At 58.1% G+C, this 18,019-nt stretch overlaps 1 long non-coding RNA gene across 1 annotated transcript; it reads left to right on the top strand.

Moving 5' to 3' along the window:
• Positions 1 to 706: 706 nt before the first annotated feature.
• On the top strand, positions 707 to 15,909 carry LOC131478030 (uncharacterized). The gene is made up of 4 exons (XR_009244259.1): positions 707 to 2,633; positions 2,720 to 2,858; positions 9,033 to 9,114; positions 15,549 to 15,909. It is a non-coding gene; the product is annotated as an uncharacterized LOC131478030 (long non-coding RNA).
• Positions 15,910 to 18,019: the final 2,110 nt, after the last annotated feature.

The raw sequence follows: 18,019 nt of genomic DNA, 5'->3' as shown, positions 1-18,019 counted from the left end.
GGAGGGGGAGTGGAAGACAAAACAAGAAGGCAATGACAGGCAGGCATTAAACACAATGAAAGCTGGGGAAGCTGGGCGCCTCCCACAGCCCCTCGTCCTAGGCTGGCTAGGTCTGAGCCAGAGGAAAACGGGAAAGAAGGGACTTTCATTTGATTACCCTGGAGACACATGCCAGGAAGCTTTCCACTCATCTCGCCCCGTTTGGGGTTTTGAGCTCCTTCCATCAAGTTTAACCTCTTCACTCCCCCTTGCCCTCCCTGCACCCGCTTGGCTGGTGATTCAATCCCCAGTGACCACCAGGGTGCCCTGCCCCCTCCCTGCCAGGGCTGCTGCTCCATCCCAGTTTCCGCCCATACCCATAATGACCACACAGCCGGTCTCGGGCCTTGAGGAAGGCAGAGGCTGCGAGCCTTAATGAGGCAGCTCCTGGACTCTAGGATTCCTCAGAAGGAGCTAGCATGTCTGTGGAGGAGAAACATGCTGATTACCATAATGACAGAGAGGAGTGGTGTAGAGTAGGGCAGGGCCCAGCCTGGCTGGCCAGGCAGGAGCGTGGGCCACAGGGCCGACTGGTCCACCTTTGGCTTGTGCTGCCGCAGTGTAGGCTGGGGGGTGAGGCAGCCATGGAGAGGACAGTGGCTAGGTCTGGGCAGGGCACGCATAACTGGCCAGGCACTCGCCCTTCTGTGAGAACCCAAGGCTAGGAAATGACTGCGCTTGGAACCAAATGGAGCCAACTTGGAACCAAGTAAAAAAACAAACAAAAAACCAGGTGTTTGGAGTGAGAAGATTCTGTTAGAACTTGAGAGTTTTTCATTTTAACTCTTATTGAATCCCTCATCTGAAAGATTATTGGGCAAGAATTGGGCAGTAAAACCAGCCCCACCCCACTCCCAGTAAAGAGAATGTTCCAGGTGGCCAAGGTGGAGTTGAGTGCAGAAGATGGGTACCAGGTGGCAGCTGCTGCTACCCCACACAACTACAGCAGAGGCAATGTCCCTGGGGCAGCTGGAAGGCCCACGCAGGGTCAAGGTTTGGTTAGGCTACCCTAGCTGCTGCTCTAGGGCCAGTGTCTGGGTTCAGGGGACTCTTGAGGGTCCCGCCCTGTCCCCACTGAGTGTAGGGACACTCTTGTGGCCAGGCACTAGGACCGTTGCCCCCACCCCAACTTGAGAGGCCAGTGCCTCTTTGGTTCATCCATCTTTGAGGTTCAAGGGGGCAGGGGGTACCCCCAGTTCTTGTTATCACTCCCCCTCCCAACTCTGAGGTCTCTGTCTCTCCCTGTCTCTTACCTACCCATCTTCCCCTCCCCACATCCCCCTCAAATTCCAAATGTGCCCTTTGGGGTGCCCTAGGCCAGCCCTCCCTTCTCTGGGTGTCCCAGCCCTAGCCTGACAAAAAGTGGGGCTCCGTAAGAGTATGTGGGATGTGTGTGTGGCCAGGTGAGCGAGTGCACAGGCGTGACCGCCACTCCTCAGCAGTCAGGTGGGCCCCCGGGGAGAGCTAGAGGTCAGAGGGGTGGTGGGCGGCCCTGGCCCCTTCCCCTGGGAGTGGGTAGCTTCCTCTCCGCAGCCCCATCACGGGCTCCTGGGTTGTGCCCTGCACTGGCTCGCGCGTCCACTCAGTCATCCAACAGTTGATCCTCACCGAGCAATGCCACAGTCGTGGCCCCGGGCTGGGCACCTGCCACTTAGTTCATCCCTTGATGGCCTCTGCTTCTCGGGGGTGAGCATGCCGGGAGGTTGTCCCAGAGCCTGGATTCTGGCTCTGGCAGGCTGGCAAGAGGGTGCAGGGAGCCTGGTTGGTTTGGCCTCAGACCTGCCCGCACGAAAGCTCTGCCTCCGGGTGAGCTGCAACCTGCCTCCTCTGCCCCTATCCCCACCCCTTCCTAGAGCCAGTCTGGCAGCTGTTTGAACCCCTGGCCTGAACCACGAGGGGTGCACGGGAACAGCTGCAGTGTGTGTCCCAGACTTGGGCCCACAGGTCTCCCCCTGGAGGCGGGGTCCGTAATCTGGACCCTTTCTCCTTGTGGATCCTCCCTCCTGGGGCTCCGTCCAGCTCGTAGCCTTCCGTCCGCTGGCTGGGGCCTGGGTCCCTTGCGAAGGGGCCATGGCTGGGAACCTTCATGGTGCACCTGTAGGCTCTGCCCTTTCCTGGCCATTCTGCTCTCTGCTCTATCCATGGCCCAACGCTCTGCTTGTCTCTCCGTTGGCCCAGCCTTTTGTCGCCCTTTTCTCTGCCTTCCCTGTCTCCCACCCACAGGGCTGCTTTCCCTGCCATGTCCCACCTACTGCTACCTGGTCCTGCCCGCTACCTTCTGCCCTGCTACCAGATGCCCGTGCCACTGCTCAGTCCACTCAGTGCTTGGCTCAGTTTCCCACTGACTGGTTCCTCCCATGGGTCTACTTTTCTGGTCCCCGTGGCTAGCCCACAGCCTACCCTGCTGACCTCACACCCCCTCGCCTCTGGCCCCTGGTGGGTGTTCCCCATGGCCTGTCTCCTGCTCAGCCCTGCTAACTGCTGGGTTTGGGGGTTACCCCTAGGACCTTGTCCCTGCACCTCTTCCATCTCGGTCACCCCCTCTGCTTCCCTGTGAGCTGCCTCACTTCACTGAAAAGCCAGTGGCAGGTGAGGTTTGCTTCAGGCCCTGGGGTGCACATGGGCTTCTCTAGGGTGCCCGCCTGCTGTTTCCTGACTACCTGTTGCCCCTCAAAGCCAGCTGCATCCTTGGCACAAGCACCGTGATCCAGCCTGCACAGCCAAAAGACTGCGATGCACAGATGAACCCCTCAACGCCCTCGGATTCCCTGGGACCCCTACCTTGTGCGGACGACATGTTGCCTCCCCGGCGGATCGTGGTGAGTCTCTTGCGTCCTCCACACACCAAAGCGTGCCTAGGCTTAGCTCAAGGATGTAAGCACTTGGGGGGCGGCGTCCACACGTGAAGCCTCTTCTACACCTAGCTCGGGTGCCTGGGCCCTGGAAACGGATGCCAACCCTGCACGTGGAGGTCACTGACGGTGAGTGGGGTCCAGCACGGCTCAGCAGGCACACAGTAGGCACTCGAGAGCTTGGCTGAGCAGGCGACATGCATGTTCCAGCCTGAGGCTGGGTTAGGGTGTGGAAAGGGGAATGCGTGTCCCCATGCAGCTCAGGTGAGAGTCCGGCCCAGCTGTGGCCAGCCTGCCCGTGAGCATTGCTGTCCCCACGTGGGTGGCTTCCGTGTGTAATTCCATGCTGGTCTCTGAGGGAGGTCTCTCTGGGCTTCCTTCGCTCATACTCCCGAAGTCTCTGAATTGGCAGCTGTGTTGTTTGTGGGAATAAAACCAACACGCAGGGCCGTGGCCTCGTGTTCACTCACCTGCTCAACCTTACCGGCTTTTTCAAGACTTGTTAGTTCACCGAGGGCTCAGAGTCGGTGCTGTTGGGGTGGGGTGGGCTTGAGACTAATAGACTGTGTCTTAAAGGCCAAAGGGTCCCCTGGGTTACCTATGAAGTCCCACACAGAGATGGGCAGGTGGGGGTGGGGGGACAGGGCCCTCTATTTTGCCTGGGCTCGGGGTTGTGGGCTTCGTGGCCATGGTGTGTGGGTGGGAGGGTGAAGGCAGGACTGATGGGGAGCAAGAGGGACCCTGGTGTCCCTGCAAGCCCCAAATGTGCCAGCCTCGTGCAGGCCCCTGCTCTCCCAGAATGCTGTTGGATCAGGCATCCAGTTCTGTCTGTGTGCAGCTCTGTGCTTCTGCTTGTGACATTGAAAGGGGAGGTATTGCATTTCTTAAACAAAGTCTAACAGTGTAGGCTGAGGGCACTTGGCATCCAGACCTGGCAGCGGGAGCAGAGAAGCTGCGTGTATGCGCAGGACTAATGGGGGTCAGGACCCCAGGCAGGCTGTGCCCTGTGACATTTACTCCATAGCTGGCATTTGCTGAGCCACCTGTAAACACAGTGACATGGGCAGAGGGCCTGTGAGGGGTGCTTCACTCAGGGCGGACGGGGTGTGGGGGTGCTAGAGGTATGTGGCGCGGCTGGCAAGCTTCCTTCAGGGTCTCAGTAGGGCCCTGGTAAGAGGGTCTGGCTAGGACACGGTGCCAGCCAGGTGAAACTCACAGTGCCACCCCACTCCTGGTAGTCCTAGACATGGATGTTACATCTCAGCCACTGTCTAGGGGCTTGCGTGCTGTTGGGTAGAAAGCAAACACACGCCGAGCAAGTCCTGGCTTTGAGAAGTGGTCATCTCTGTGTCGAAGGACAGAAGTGGCCGTGGGTAGGAAATGCAGCCCCAGCTGGCCACATGGGCCGGGACTCCCTGGTCGTTTGTCACCGTGGTAGCCTGTCCCTATGGGTGGGGACCTGTGTCCATGGCACCAGCCTCCGTCAGAGCCTGGCCAGACTCGAGGGCAGCAGCAAGCATGTGTTTCTGATTCATTCATTTACATGAAGTAACTTAAATGTGTTTTTTATGAGCAGTCTGACTTCCAGAAAGGACGAGAAACAAAACAAAACAAAAAGCGGCCGGTCTTTTAACGAGCTTGCTAATGAATTTTTCCCTGAAAAGCGGAAGGGGTCTTTAAGCAGAAGGGAGTGTGGAAGGACACACAAACAGATCCCCAAGGGTGAAGGGGCAGGGGTCAGTGATGACGACAGTGATGCAGGGCTGGAAAAGCTTGGGGCACTGGGGGCGCTTTGGTTTGGGGAGACAGGAGGTAATTAAGTAGGGAGATGAGTCCCGGCCTGGCCCCCCTCCCCTTTGCAGCCAGCCAGCCTGCCCCGTCCTGCCGCAGGTGTGAGGAGGGGTCTGCTGGCACTGCTGTTTCCATTGCTGGTCTGGGCAGACAGGAAATGCCAGCCAGCATGGAAGGCAGAGGCAATGGCTCAGGTGGGTAGGTGTGCCCTACCTCAGCTGTCTGCACATCTTTCAGGAAGTGGAGTTTCCCGGGCAGGACCCAAGTTGGTGCATGAAGGATTTCAGGGAACCTTGCAGCAAGAGGGGCTGTCTCCATGGGATCCCCTACCAGGTCCTGGGAGGGGTCTACGCCAGGAAAAAGCCCTGTGTTCCGCTGCATCCTGTGGGTGGAGAGCTGCCTTAGGTGTGCCAATGCAGGCATCCCGTGTCTGAGGTGCTCCTGGGTCCTTGAATTTCTGGTGCCCCTTGGGCTTTCCTGGGGATCTAAGGCCTCGTTGTCCACGTGGGGACACTGCATCCCCCTGGCCTGGCTTCCCAGGAGGCACTGTTCTGAGCCCCTGGGTGTGTCCTGCTGTGATTGTGGTGGGGTGGGCAGGCGCCTGCAGGTGTTGGGTGACGGTGGCCCCTGCAGGCCCCTGAACTGGCCAGCTGTGTGTGTGGGAGAGGAGTTAATTAGAGAGAGAGAGGAGGCGGGTGGACGGCCCCGGCCTGACTTTCTTAATTGCCGTCTTGTTTCTTTGGGCCGGGGACAGAGGCAGATGGCTTCCCGGTGCGGGCGGAAGAAGGGCTGCCCGCCACCCTTTGCCCCGTGAATGGGGTCTTTCGTAGGGGCTTAAGTAGGAGACTCTTAGCCCTCGAGCTCCCAGGGCTGCGTCTGAGGGAGACAAAGGCTCCCGCAGAAAGGAATGCGGGGAGCTGGGGAGCAGGCCACCTGGAGATAATTGGGCGGGCTCCCCTCCCAGCCACTTTCCCAGGTCCTGTGAATGCACGCTTTCAATGGAAGGTGCCTTTTCTTCCCTTGAAAAGCAGCAAGCTCCAAAGCTCCAATTACCTTCCTGAGACCCGGGACGTGTGTGTGTGTGTGTGTGTGTGTGTGTGTGTGTGTTCCCTGGGGTGGGGGCTGCTAGTGCGGGCCCACCACCGCATGCCTTGCCGCCTGCAGCGCCGTGACTGAGGTTTTGAAAGTCCGATTGGCTGGGAACAGAAAGTGGCTCAGACCCAACCTGCAGCCAGAGGCAGGAGGCTGCAAGGCCTCAGTGAAGACTGGCTCCTCTCCTGTCTGGGCCCGATGGGGCCTTGCAAGGGGTCGGCACAGGGTCAGCCCTGTCAGGGTCAGCAATTGGTGACTTGAGAGAGTTAGGGAAGAGAGGAGAGAGGGCAGGGGTCTGTTTCCAGGGCTGGTGCGCAGTCCTGGGCGAGGGGTGCTGTGAGTCCTTCTTCCAGGGGAAGTCCAGAGGAGCAGAGGGTGCCTGCTGCCCCAAGAGGAGATGGGCTGGGCTGTGCCTCGGCTAGTGTCTTCCCTGGCATCCGAGACTCAGTTTCCCAGGTCCAAGGGGTCTTTGGCAGGACCACAGGGAAACACCGGGCGTGACTCTCTTGGCAGGACCACAGGGAAACACTGGGCATAACTCTCTAAGGTTTTTGCACTGCGTGGCCTGATAGGCGATGCCCCTGCTTCTCCAGCCGAGGGGACACAGGTCTAACCTGCTGCCTGGCCCAGAGGCCTTCTGAGACCTGACTCTCACCCTTCCCCAATCTGACTGCTGTGAGCTGGGCCCCTGTCCCCACCTCCCTGGCTCTCACTTCTCCCGTCCTGGAAGGAGGCATGCAGGCCCCATCCGTGGGGGTGCTGGAGCTCGGCCAGCGCGTGGCTCCGTTGGCCTCCCTGGTGGTCTGTGTGCTTTGCAGTTCTGGGCACTGTGGTAGCCACGTGTTCAGTGCCTCTCTGCTTTTGCGACAGGAAGTCAGCCATGCTGACAGCTGGGGCCTGGCCAATGGACGCCGGGCCCTGAGGGAGGAGCATGCTGCTGGCCCGCAGTGGGTGGTGGTGGAGTTAGTACCAGGCAGGGAGGCTGGCTTGGCCCTGCCACCCTCAGAGCTTAGGTCTATATGCTTTCCCCTCTCCACCCTCCCGCCCCGCCCCCAGCTTGGAACTCTCTGAAAAAGCCACTGGGGTGGCAAGTTCTGGATAAGTGGCCAGCGGCCCATCCCCAAGCGGGCTCTGAAACATCCCTGGTTCTTTGTGCTTCTGTGTGTGCTGATAAACAGCTGAGGGGCCACAGTCAGGCCCGTACCTGCGCCGCTGGGCTGCAGCTTTTGTTCGTGACCTTGGTCGTCACAATACCTGCAAGCTGAAAGGAGGAATCGAGAAATTGGCAGCTTCAATTAGACCAGCAGCCTGCCTTCCCGAAGGCTGCCTCTGCTGCTGTGGCCATTAACGCTAAACACGCACCAAATAAGCCCTAATTCCCTCTAATTGCCCACTCCTGAGGCAGGGAGGTGACATTCCAGGCAGAGGAACATGTACCCATCCTCTGTAACCCAACCAGCTAAAATTAGAGGGCTGTTGGGGGCTGGCTGGGCAGAGGAGATGCCGTTTCAAAAGATGTCGCAATTACCGCTCCGTTTTCACAAATGCACCCAGAAGGTCCAGGGCCCTGGCCTCACACAGGTACAGGAAATTAGGTCTGGCAAGAGCCGGTATTTGTCTGGGGAAGTTGTGAGCAGGCGGTGTTTGTTCAACAGGTAGGACTAGCATGAGCTCTGAGGCAGGCTGTGTGCCGACGGGTTCCCTGTCTTGCAACCAGCATTTTCATACAAACAGTCCCGCTCAGCCTTTCTCTGTACAGACCAGCCACAGACCTGCCTGCCGAGTTGGGTCCTGCAGACTTCCGGAAAGGAGCAGCTCTCCCCTCCCCAGGATGGTGGGGATGCTGGCAGGAACCTGGTCGCATGGCTGCTGTGCCCGTGCCTGGCCCTGAGCTGGCCTACACTCAGCTCTGCAGCCCAGGCCCGACCCGTGTCCTAGTGGATGGTGTGGGGTCTGCATGGGAGATTAGGCCCTCAAGGGGCTTGCAGAGCCCCAGGGGCGGCGTGCTTCCTGGGCGTAGGCAGGAGAAAACCCGGATGACCCCAGCAGTTCTGGATTCCTGCTCCTGTTCATGGTGTAAATGACACTGCAGCCAAAGGCCCACGTTGAGGGCCCACCGGGAGCAAACACTCAAGCTGGAGTGTTGCCATCCTGGGTGCTCTGGAGTGGCATCTGGCGCAGGTGGGGGTCTTAGCCATCATTTGTCCCAGGATTGCCCCTGCGGTCACCCCCAGTCACTGCTGCCCTGTGAAGGTTGGCTCTGCACACTTTTGGCTTCTTGGGAAGCCTGGAATGGGGGGAGTGTCGCTAACAGGGTCTGTAAGTGACAGGTACCCCTACCCCCGCTTGCCCTGGTGAGGTCTTAAATGCTCTAGCCCTGAGCAGGAAGGGGGAATGGAGAGACAGGAGTAGCAGGGGTATTCCTGGGGGCAGGAGAGCAATTTCTCCATCCCTGGGGGTGCCAGGCAGGCCAGGGGCATCCGGCTGACAGCGTGCACATGCTGTCTTCAGGGACCCATGGTTTGTGCCCTTGGTCCACTCATGTCCCACTCACTGCCTTTCTGTCCCCCAGGAGGAGCCCCCACGGGTCCTTGCTGACCCTTACTCTGTGGCACCAGAGTTTCTTCTGGGTCTCCCCAGCACTTCTGCTGCTTTTACAGGTTCATCAGTAGGGAGCTGAGTTAGAAGCAGAGTATCTGGGAATTGAACCCAGTGCCCATGTGGGATGCTGGAGTCCCAGGTTGTGGCTTAACCTGATGTGCCACGACACTGGCAGTGTGAGGTTTTGCAGCATCCTAAGACTGAAGGTGGTTGCTCGAGGTGACTGGCTGATACTCCATGGTGCCTGTACCAACTTGCCGTGACTGTCAGCATCCAGGTGTCTTTGCAGGTGACCTTGTGTCCCATGCTGTGTGTACCTTGTTTTAGGAACCCACATGGCCCTTCGCGTGACTGTGGTCAGCCATCTTGACCGGAGCCCATGTATCTGGTCACCTCCAGGACCAGACACACAGCTGCCTGCGTGCCGGAGCTCATGCTGCTGCCCTGGTATTAGCTTGGCCCCATGCAATGCCAGTGTGGGTTGGGGAACCATGCGTCTCACCCCATCCACTGCACAGGCAGTGGGTGTGTCAGAGAGCAGGGGCTGAGGAGTCCGCACTTCAGGCCCTTCCTGCCCTGTGGGGCTGTTGCTCTGGTCCTTGTCCTCCCTGACGTGAGTGAGCTTCTAGTCGGTGACCCCATGCTTCCTCCTTCCAGTCGGAGCCCTCATCAGGAATCCCAGGAGGGAAGTGACTGCAGACATCTGAGCCCAGCATGCCTTGCCCCTCTGCTTGGAATCGTAAGTTGTGAATGAGCCTAGAGGACTTTGTGGCCTTCTCTGCTTGGGGAGGGCTGTTAGTCCCCCTGAGGCACAATGCCAGGCAGGCCCCCAGCGGAGTGGGTGCCTCGCCAGCCAGGTCGCATGCTGACCTTGACGGGGCTTTGGAGACGGGAGCCCAGCTCAGGACTGCCTGTTCGGCAGGGGGCTCCGGGGGCGGCCTTGGGGCCGGACCTCCGACAGAATCGCCTTTCGTCGCTTGGCTCTGGGGCCGCAGGGCGGGCTGGGGTGGACGTGCCCATGGGAGGTGGGGGAGGGCCGGGAGGACATGCAGGCCAGCACGAGTGTCTCCAGTGACCTTTGCTCACCCCTCGAAATGTCCGGAAAACATAATAGGCAGATTTTCCGTCTTCAAAGATTCCGGCTAAACCTCTTCAAGTCCGTTATTGTTTGGGGCTGGGACACTTGGTGATGGTAATGGGGCGTTTCTTTTGTCTTGGCCCTGAAAGGCCAAAATATTTTTATATTACCGCAGACAAAGCCATCTATTTACAAACCGACCCCGTGTCTGCGGTTTCCCACCAGGCAGGCCATGTGTTGGTTGTGTGTCTCTGGGCACCTTAGGGTCTTGAAATCGGTTTTCTCACAAGGATGGCCCTTCATTGGGGGCCGTGGGGAAGAGTGGGAGGCACCTACCCTGCCTTGGGAGTCTCGGGGAATCTGCCCCCAGGATGTTTAGGACATGGGCCTCCAGGGGGATCTGATAGGAAAGTGTTGGCCATATCTGTGTGTGTGTACCCACCATCCACGTGTGTCTGTGCTGTGCCCTGGATGCTTGATTGGGCGGAAGGCAGAGGAAGGGCTGAAGTGTGCTGACCACTTTGGGTTTCTTGTTGGAAGTCCTTGGTTTCCTAGGCCATTGTGTAATAAATGATGGCGGATAAATAGATGAGTTGATATAGTAGCGGGTGAGGCAGGATGAGGATGGTCCAGGGGCAAGATGCACAGAGCAGTGATATAAGAATCCATGAACTCTTCTGAGTTGGTCAGGATGTGGGTCACATGCAGGCCCCTATCTGGTCATCCTGGCCCAACACATGACAAAATCTGAGCGGAGAGGGATGCGTGCAGGAGGCAAGTGCCTAATCCAAGGGTGGGAGTGAGCCTGGGAGGCCCTCTAAGGAAGAAGACACAGGAGAGAGCGAGCGAGGGGTCGTGGGAAGTGGGAGAGAGTGCACGGGCTGCCAGAAAGTGGGATGAGCAGCTGTAACAGGGCCCGGGCAGGTGATTCAACCCAAGCGTTCGGGCTCCTCCAGGTGGCACAGGTGTCAGGGGTTCCTGGCCTGGACGGACATAGAGGAGCCGAGATGAATGGAGGAAGGAGCTGTCCCTTTGTGCCACAGATGAGCACACTTGAACTATAAGATAGCTAAGGGCAGACATGGGCATCCTCCCGGGAAGAGTCACAGGGGTGTGCGGAGTGAATGCGTGAACAGCGGGCTCTGGGCATGATGGCAAGAGCCAGAGGAAAGCCAGTGAGAGGCAGGCATGCTGGCGGGAGGCTCAGGGCGAGGAAGGGGACATGAGAATGGAGGCCAGGAGTGCGGGGATCTCAGCCACAGCTGTCTCAGGGACGGTCTGCGAGGACACAGAAGTCAAAGGGTGTCTCTCCTGCCAGGGAAAGGAGGCACAGGGGAAGCTGGGTGAGAAGAGAGGCTCGGGGAGCCTGGGTAAAGGTGTGAGGCTGCAGGAGAGGTTAGGTGAGGCCCTGCAGGGTGAGCGGGGCCAGGCACCCTGGACGCCAGCAGGGAACCAGGCACCCTCTGAAGAGGAAGGAAGCAAGGCCAAGGGGCACAATGAAGGAAGGAAGGAAGGAAGGAGTGAGCCCTGGAGCTTAGAGGAGGCAGCCGAGCTCTCAGCAGTGAGGGCAACATGCAGGTTGTGTGTGAGGCGATTTGTTAGCAAGTAGGTAGGTGAAAACAGACCCAAGGTGGAGTCTGCTAAGAGGAAGGAATGGGTGGGTGAGCCAGACACAGAGATGGGCGGCCTCCCGCCCGCGCAAGACACGATGCATCAGAGCATGAATATGCAAGGGGGCTTTTCAGTGGGCCAAGGAGGACAGGGCCCATTAGCTGCAGATTACGATGTATCCAATTAGGTGCACCTGCTGTCTAGAAGGGGAAAAAAATAAGGATTTAAAGAGAAAGAAAGACTGAATGGAGGCCTGAATGCCTGAATGAATGAATGAGAAGAAAGGTTTGCATTGACAAGGAGGGTGTCGTGGAGAGGGCGAGGGTCACCAGCCCCGGTGCCCATCTCCAAAAGAATGAGGGAGAGAGGCAGGTGAGAGCACGGGACTGGGCCAGTCAGATGGGAAAACGAAAGCGGAGAAGAAAAGTGAAAACGCTAATAAGAGTGTGGGTTGCACAATGAAGTCCCCGCAAGGGGCTGGCTTAGCACAGGCCGTTCCCCTTCGTTCAGGGCTGTGGCCCTGGAGTTGGTAAACGAGAATAATATGAGTGCACGGAAAAGACCCGACAAAGGAGTACATGCGCGTCTTGGGCAAGAAGGCAAGCAAGGCATTGGGCAGATGGAAAGAATGGGGTTGAAGGCTGCAGGGAAAGGCGTCTGGCAGGAGAGGGCCTCTGTGTGCCCCAGGATTAGTGGGTGCATTGGGGTCAATAGATAGACAAGGAAAGTCGAGGAAGCAGGATCTAGAGTGAAGCCAGGCCAGACACGTGGCCTTGGGTGAGTGACTGAGGGAATGCTGATTTGTAATTTATCCTCCTCTGCATTCAAGGCTCATGAATAAAATAACATGAGAGAAAGAGAGTAAGAAACCAGGGAATGTCAAAAATTATGACGAGATGAATAGAAGCAATAAAATCATATTGCAAGAAATGAATATGTACATTAATAGTGAGAGAGGCCCAGGCAAGGAAGTGAGGAATATGACTAATGAAACAGGGCTCCCGAGAGCCTTCCATAAATACTGACCCTAAGCAGCAAGAGCTGGGATTAGCCAACACAAGGGAGCCCCAAGCAGGGGAAGGCGCAGGAACCACCCATTGGGGTGGACTCAGTTCTGCACCTGAGTCCAGACCATGAATAAATATTGAAAGAGGAGCATGACAGAAGGAGGAATGGCTGTGGGAACTGCTGAGCTGGAACAGGGGCTGAAGCTGCCCAAGTGATGGCTGCTGGGCGCACCCTGACCCCCAGGGAACCCGAGAGGGGCAAGGCAGGGCAGGACCAGGAAGAGGGCAAGGGTATTGAAAGCCAGTGCCCAGGAGGGCCCGTGGAGGGTCTCTCAGGTTCAGTCACAAGCCTGTCCTGGATCCTGTAGGCTGTCTGCATTCCTAGGGGGAGGAGCGAGGGAAGGAGGAGAGGTTATAACCAAGCGAGCGGGTGATGATGCATGGTGGTTGAAGAGGGATTCCGGCCAGTTCATGTGACTCCATTAGATCTCGCAAAGATCAGATGGGCCTACAGGAACACTGTGTGTGCAGCCCTGGCCCACAAATAACCAGTAACATGAAACGGGAGAAAGATGGCGCATGCTGGCACACAGGCCAGCATGTTTGTTCTGCTCAGCGGAGGCCAATGAGTAAAAAGAAGTACCCGGAACCCAAAATAAGAGCCAAAGACAGGGAGAATGAGCGCTCCAGAGAGTGCGTGACTGAAACAATGAGTGAATGGCAGACAGGGTATTGTGGCCCAGTGGTGAGTGTGCTGTGCCAGCCAGGAGGGAGGGGAGGTGAGGAGTGCCAGCCGGTGGCAGCAAGAGGAGATTGGCATGGTGTCAGAGGACACAGTAGGGATTAAAAGGGCTTCCTGGAGAAGTGTAGACTTTGGGAAGGGAGGTGTTTGCAGACGGGGCTTTTGATGAGTGTACATCATGCTGCAGCTGTCTGTGGGAAGGAATTGAGGTGGCACGGATGAACGACGGGCAGACGGGCGGTGAGAAGGGATGAGCGAGAGAGAATGAAAGCAGCCATGTGCCAGCCCGCGCAGCTGCTGCTGTGTGCTTTGTGACTGTCATTGCCTGGCAGGCAGGCTGAGCTGGTCCTGGATGCCATGCTCTTGGGTGCCGCTGCGACTCTGGGGCAAATGTCCCTCCCTCTAGGCAGGGCCCTATGTTACACATAGCCCTGGCGAGGCTGCAAGGACCCAGATGGTAGACCATGAAGAAGGTTGCATGAACAAAGGATGTGAAGCCTGCCAGGTGACCCTGCCCCCTGTGAGGGTCACCTGTGGACTCCCGGTGGGGGGTTCTACCTGTAGCAGAGGGAAGCACTAGGCCCTACCCACTTGGTGCCACCTAACTGTGACTCCCAGAAACCGGACAGCAGGGTCAGAGAAGGGTGACCCAGGAGGCCAGGAAGCCGGGAGCTCTGAGTAAGCCATCAACAGCCTTGCACTTGGAGCTCTGACAACATGTCCACATCAGGCATCCACCTTGCTACTTTGGAGCTCCTGGGGCAGGTTCAGCTCTGCCCCTGTGGACTGGTGATCCTGGATCCCTTGACGTGGCCTTGCCAGGGCCTGTTTCTTGGTCTCTCTATGTATTAGATTTTTGTTAAGATGCTGATACCTACTTTGTTAAACACATGCTTTTGAAGTATTTTAGCTGGCTGGGCTTTGATTCCTAACCAAGGTCAAACATTTCCACTGTCCTGTTGATAGTTGTATTCCATGTTTGGTGAACTGTTTGCCCAAGTCCTTTGGGTCATGGCTTTTTGCAAGCTGGTTGAGGGTGTCCTTGGCCCTGGAGCCAGCCAGGTGGTTGCTGGGAGAGGTGGCAGGAGGCTCAGGTTGGGAGCGTGGGGGAGTGCGGAGGGGCGGTAGCCTGCTGGGCTCTGTGATTTGCTTGGCCCTGCATCATCTGGGGTGGGGAGAAGGACATCTGCCTGGCGTGGCTCCCTGCCATTGGTTCATCCGAGTCTTCAGCCTCCATGCCTCATGTCATGCTGCTCAGCTTCCCCTGTTCCCAAAGTGAACCTTCCCCTGGTAAGGGGGGCTGCGTGGCGCTGGGGGCTGTGCTCACGAAGCCAATAGTCCTCTCCTTATGTGGGTCACTCCTCTGCGGGTCTCCTGTCCCTGTCCCTCACCTGGCCTCTCCCTATGGTGCTAACCCACATGTCACTTGCTGAAACTGGTCCAGACTCAGGGGTCCAGTGGCATGGGAGGCAATGGAGCCCTGTGCAAGGCTCCAGCCCTACTGGAGTGTGCTGCTGCCTGGTGCTTGGCCTTCAGCCTCCACGTTCCCCTGCAGGTTGCAGTGGCTGTGACCAATCCAGCCCTTTGTTCATTTATTCTTCTACTCCAGCCCACGGTAACTTCTAAGCAAGTGCGTATGTTACCCTAGAGCCGCATCCTGTGCTACAGCTGTCGGTGTTTGGTTCTCAGCACCAGGCTTGCTTGCACATCTGATTGCCCTGCTCCAGTTTCTGTTCCTGACAACTTCACTGACTGATGATCAACAAACTGTCCCCCAGCTGCCCCCTGTCACAGCCCAGGGCTGGTGGTTTCGCGGAGGTGGGGGGCGCTGTGGCAGTGTGGGTCTTTTACTCACAGTTGTAATGCCGTCCCACCAATTCTGGGGCCCCGTGGTGGGACCTGAGCTGTTCTGGGACAGCTTCCGGTTATGTGACCTGGCAGGCCAGGACCACTTCACACTGCATTGCTGGGCGTGTTGCCTTCAGGCTCGTTTTCTCTAAGGTGTGGCCCACCAGAGGCTCACACCACAGGTTGTTGTGAGGCCTGGGGCTGGGTCTTGAGTGGGTGTTGGCTTATGTGTCTGGCTTGTCTGCGATGCAGCAAAGCCCTTCGTAGTCCAAGTGCCTACCAGTCAGCTCCAACCTTACGCTAAGGTTGTTTCCTACCATCTGTGGAAGGGGGACAGGGGTTCTGTCATGGACAGTGAGGCTTTCTCATCTGCCAGGTCTCCTCTCCCTCCCTGTGTGCCAGGGGCTGTAGCTGGCCACCAGAGGTTGGAGCTGGCAGGGTCACTTGCTGGCCAGTGTTTAGGTGCCAGGAGGGGACAGTTATTTTTAGGAGGTCCTGCAGCCGACCATTGTGTGTGTCCCCTGGTTGAGCTTGCTAGGGAGAGGGGTCAGGGGCACAGGGTAGGGGTGCAGACTCTAAGGGGTCCTAGGTGATGGGTTAGCAAGGTGAATAGACCTGGAGGTTTTGACCCCCAACAGCTGGGCTCCTCAAGTCTTTGCAAGGAGGGTGATGCTGCAGGGGGGGCTCTGGGATGGAGGGGGGGGGGGTAGCGCAGGTAGGAGCCGGCACTGGGGGTGGGTTTCCTTGCCCCCAGGGCTGCTCTAGGCCAGCTGGGCCTCATGGCTGCCACTGCTCTGTCCCTCCCTGGGCCTACCTGGTGCATGTGAACTCTGGGCCGCCATTGGCCAGGAGCAGGTGGCCTTCATGTGCAACTGTGTCTCCTGCAGCCTCTGCGGCCACAGGACGCCCCGCACAGCTGCCCGCGGCACAGGCTGGACCCCGAGACTCTGCACCTGGGCCTACCCCGAGTGGAGAGCCACCCTCTGACTGATGGACTTCGCTGCCCCGGGGGTCTCACTCCTGTCCACGCCCCCCGTGAACCCCGGGAGTCAGCTGCACAGGCCTCGCCCCTGTCCACATCGCGCGTGAGCCCCAGGACTCAGGAACTGCTGAACCGTCTCTGTCCTCGTCCGTGCGAGGGGCCGGGACACCTACCTCACAGGGCTGTTGTGAGGCTGCTGTGATGTGGCTAGGAGCACGGTGCCTGGCACCCCCCATGTGCTCTTAATAAATGTGTTTCTTGTCATAACAAAACCAATGACAGCTGTGCTACTAACGTGATGAAGGCTGAGTGGAGGGCATCTTGTCTTGTGGGGCCGGGTACTCTGTGCTGGGTGCTGGGTGCAGAGGGCTGGGGTTGTAGCCCTGAGCGATCAGGCGCCCTGCAGGGCAGGTGGAGTCCTACGCTTGGGGTGTGCTTGGATCAGCCAGCCCTGGTTCCCCTTCTCATGGTCTTGGGCTACTGTGTCTCTTCTAGAAAAGGGTGTCATGGCAGACTCCGAGGTCCTCAGGGAAAGGGGTCCCTACAGTGCCCCACGGAACACTCCTCCAGCAGTAGTAGCCTTCTTCTCACATGCCCCAGGGGCTGGGCAGGGCCTGTCACTGGTCAAAGAGTTGCCATGTTTGAGGTGGTCCAGCCTGCCTGGACCTCTGCAGCCCTCTTTCACTGCCAGCACCCTGTGTGGGCCCCGGAGATGGGGCTGGAGGTGTGCAGGCAGAGCTAGGGGAGGCCAGCCTCGTACCCTGTGGTGGACAGGGTCAACGGAGCCTGGGAGACAGTCTCGGGCTGAGGGTAGGTGACTCCTGCAGACTGCACAGCTGGCTCTGCAGGGATGCTTGACCTGCACCCCTCCCATGGGGAGGACAAGCTGACTGTGGCCTCTGCAGCTGACTCCCTGGCCATCGCTACATTAATGGCCGCTACTACGAACAAGAACATGTCCTGTCCTTCCCCCCGACCTTCCTCTCCCCTCTCTCCTCCTCTGTCCTCCGTTCTTTTCTTCTTTATCCCTTCTGCTTTCTCCTCCTTCCTCCTTCTTTCCTCTTCACTCCCTCCCCCTCTTGCCTGGAGAGCAATATAAGCAAGTTCCACTACGAGGGCACAGTGTTCCACTGTGAGGACAATGTAGCACAGCCCCTTTGTTGGGCAGAAGACCCAGTGCTGGCACCGCAGGCCTAACCCAGCTGTGGAGATCTGATCTGAACCGCCAGTGGAGATGGATGGTACTGAGTCCTGGTCCAGGAAGCCTGCAGTGTGTGCTCTGCTTAGCTGAGTCCTCTTCAGCCAATAGGGGGCCAGGAGGACCTGTATGTGGTGAGACGAGCCAAGCTGAGAAGCTTGGGCTTCCAAATGAAGCCCCCTCCTCATGCTGCAGAGCCACGGATCCCAGTCCAGCCTTTCAAATGGGCATTGGCACCCCCAAAAAGCAAGGGCCCTTGATGTGCCCAACCCCCGTCTGCAGCCTCGCCAAAGCTCAAGTGCCCAGAACAAGGTCCTCCATTGTTTTCTGGAGCTGGTCGGACTTAAAGGCCTCTGACAAGGATTCCCCTGCTCGTGCAGGGCCACTGATGAAGCTCAGCCCTCCAGAACCAGGTGCCCAGCCCTAGCCACAGCCAGATCTTAGTACCAGACAGAACTGAAGCCCCACCCACGACAAGGAGATGGCATCCAGAAAGGGAAGTGGCCTTCTTGACTTGCCAGAGCCAGTACTGCAGCTCAGGCCACTGATGATGCTCAGGCCCTCAAAGACCAGGACTTTCTCCCGTCCAGCTTCTGCCAAGCTCACGGCTCCATGACAAGGACTTCCTGTGGTAGAGCCAGCACCCTCCTGTCCAGCCTCCAGCCAAGCTCACAGCTCCATGACAAGGACTTCCTGTGGTAGAGCCAGCACCCTCCCGTCCAGCCTCCAGCCAAGCTCATGGCTCCATGACAAGGACTTCCTGTGGTAGAGCCAGCACCCTCCCGTCCAGCCTCCAGCCAAGCTCACGGCTCCATGACAAGGACTTCCTGTGCTAGAGCCAGCACCCTCCCATCCAGCCAAGCTCACAGCTCCATGACAAGGACTTCCTGTGCTAGAGCCAGCACCCTCCCATCCAGCCAAGCTCACAGCTCCATGACAAGGACTTCCTGTGGTAGAGCCCACACCCTCCCATCCAGCCTCCAGCCAAGCTCATATCTCCATGACAAAGACTTCCTGTGCTAGAGCCAAATTGCACATGCAACCTGCAGCCAAGTTTAGCCATTCAGAAAGTGGGGCCTCCTTTATGTTCTAGGACCAAGACCTCAGCCCCAGCTGCAGGCAAAGTGCAGAGGTCCAGACAGAGGGACCTGGCAGATGTTCTGGAACTGAGGTGGTCT

Source organism: Ochotona princeps, chromosome 26, assembly GCF_030435755.1.
Source record: "Ochotona princeps isolate mOchPri1 chromosome 26, mOchPri1.hap1, whole genome shotgun sequence".
NCBI classification, from domain to species: Eukaryota; Metazoa; Chordata; class Mammalia; order Lagomorpha; family Ochotonidae; genus Ochotona; species Ochotona princeps.
This window is presented reverse-complemented; position numbering and strand designations above follow the sequence as displayed.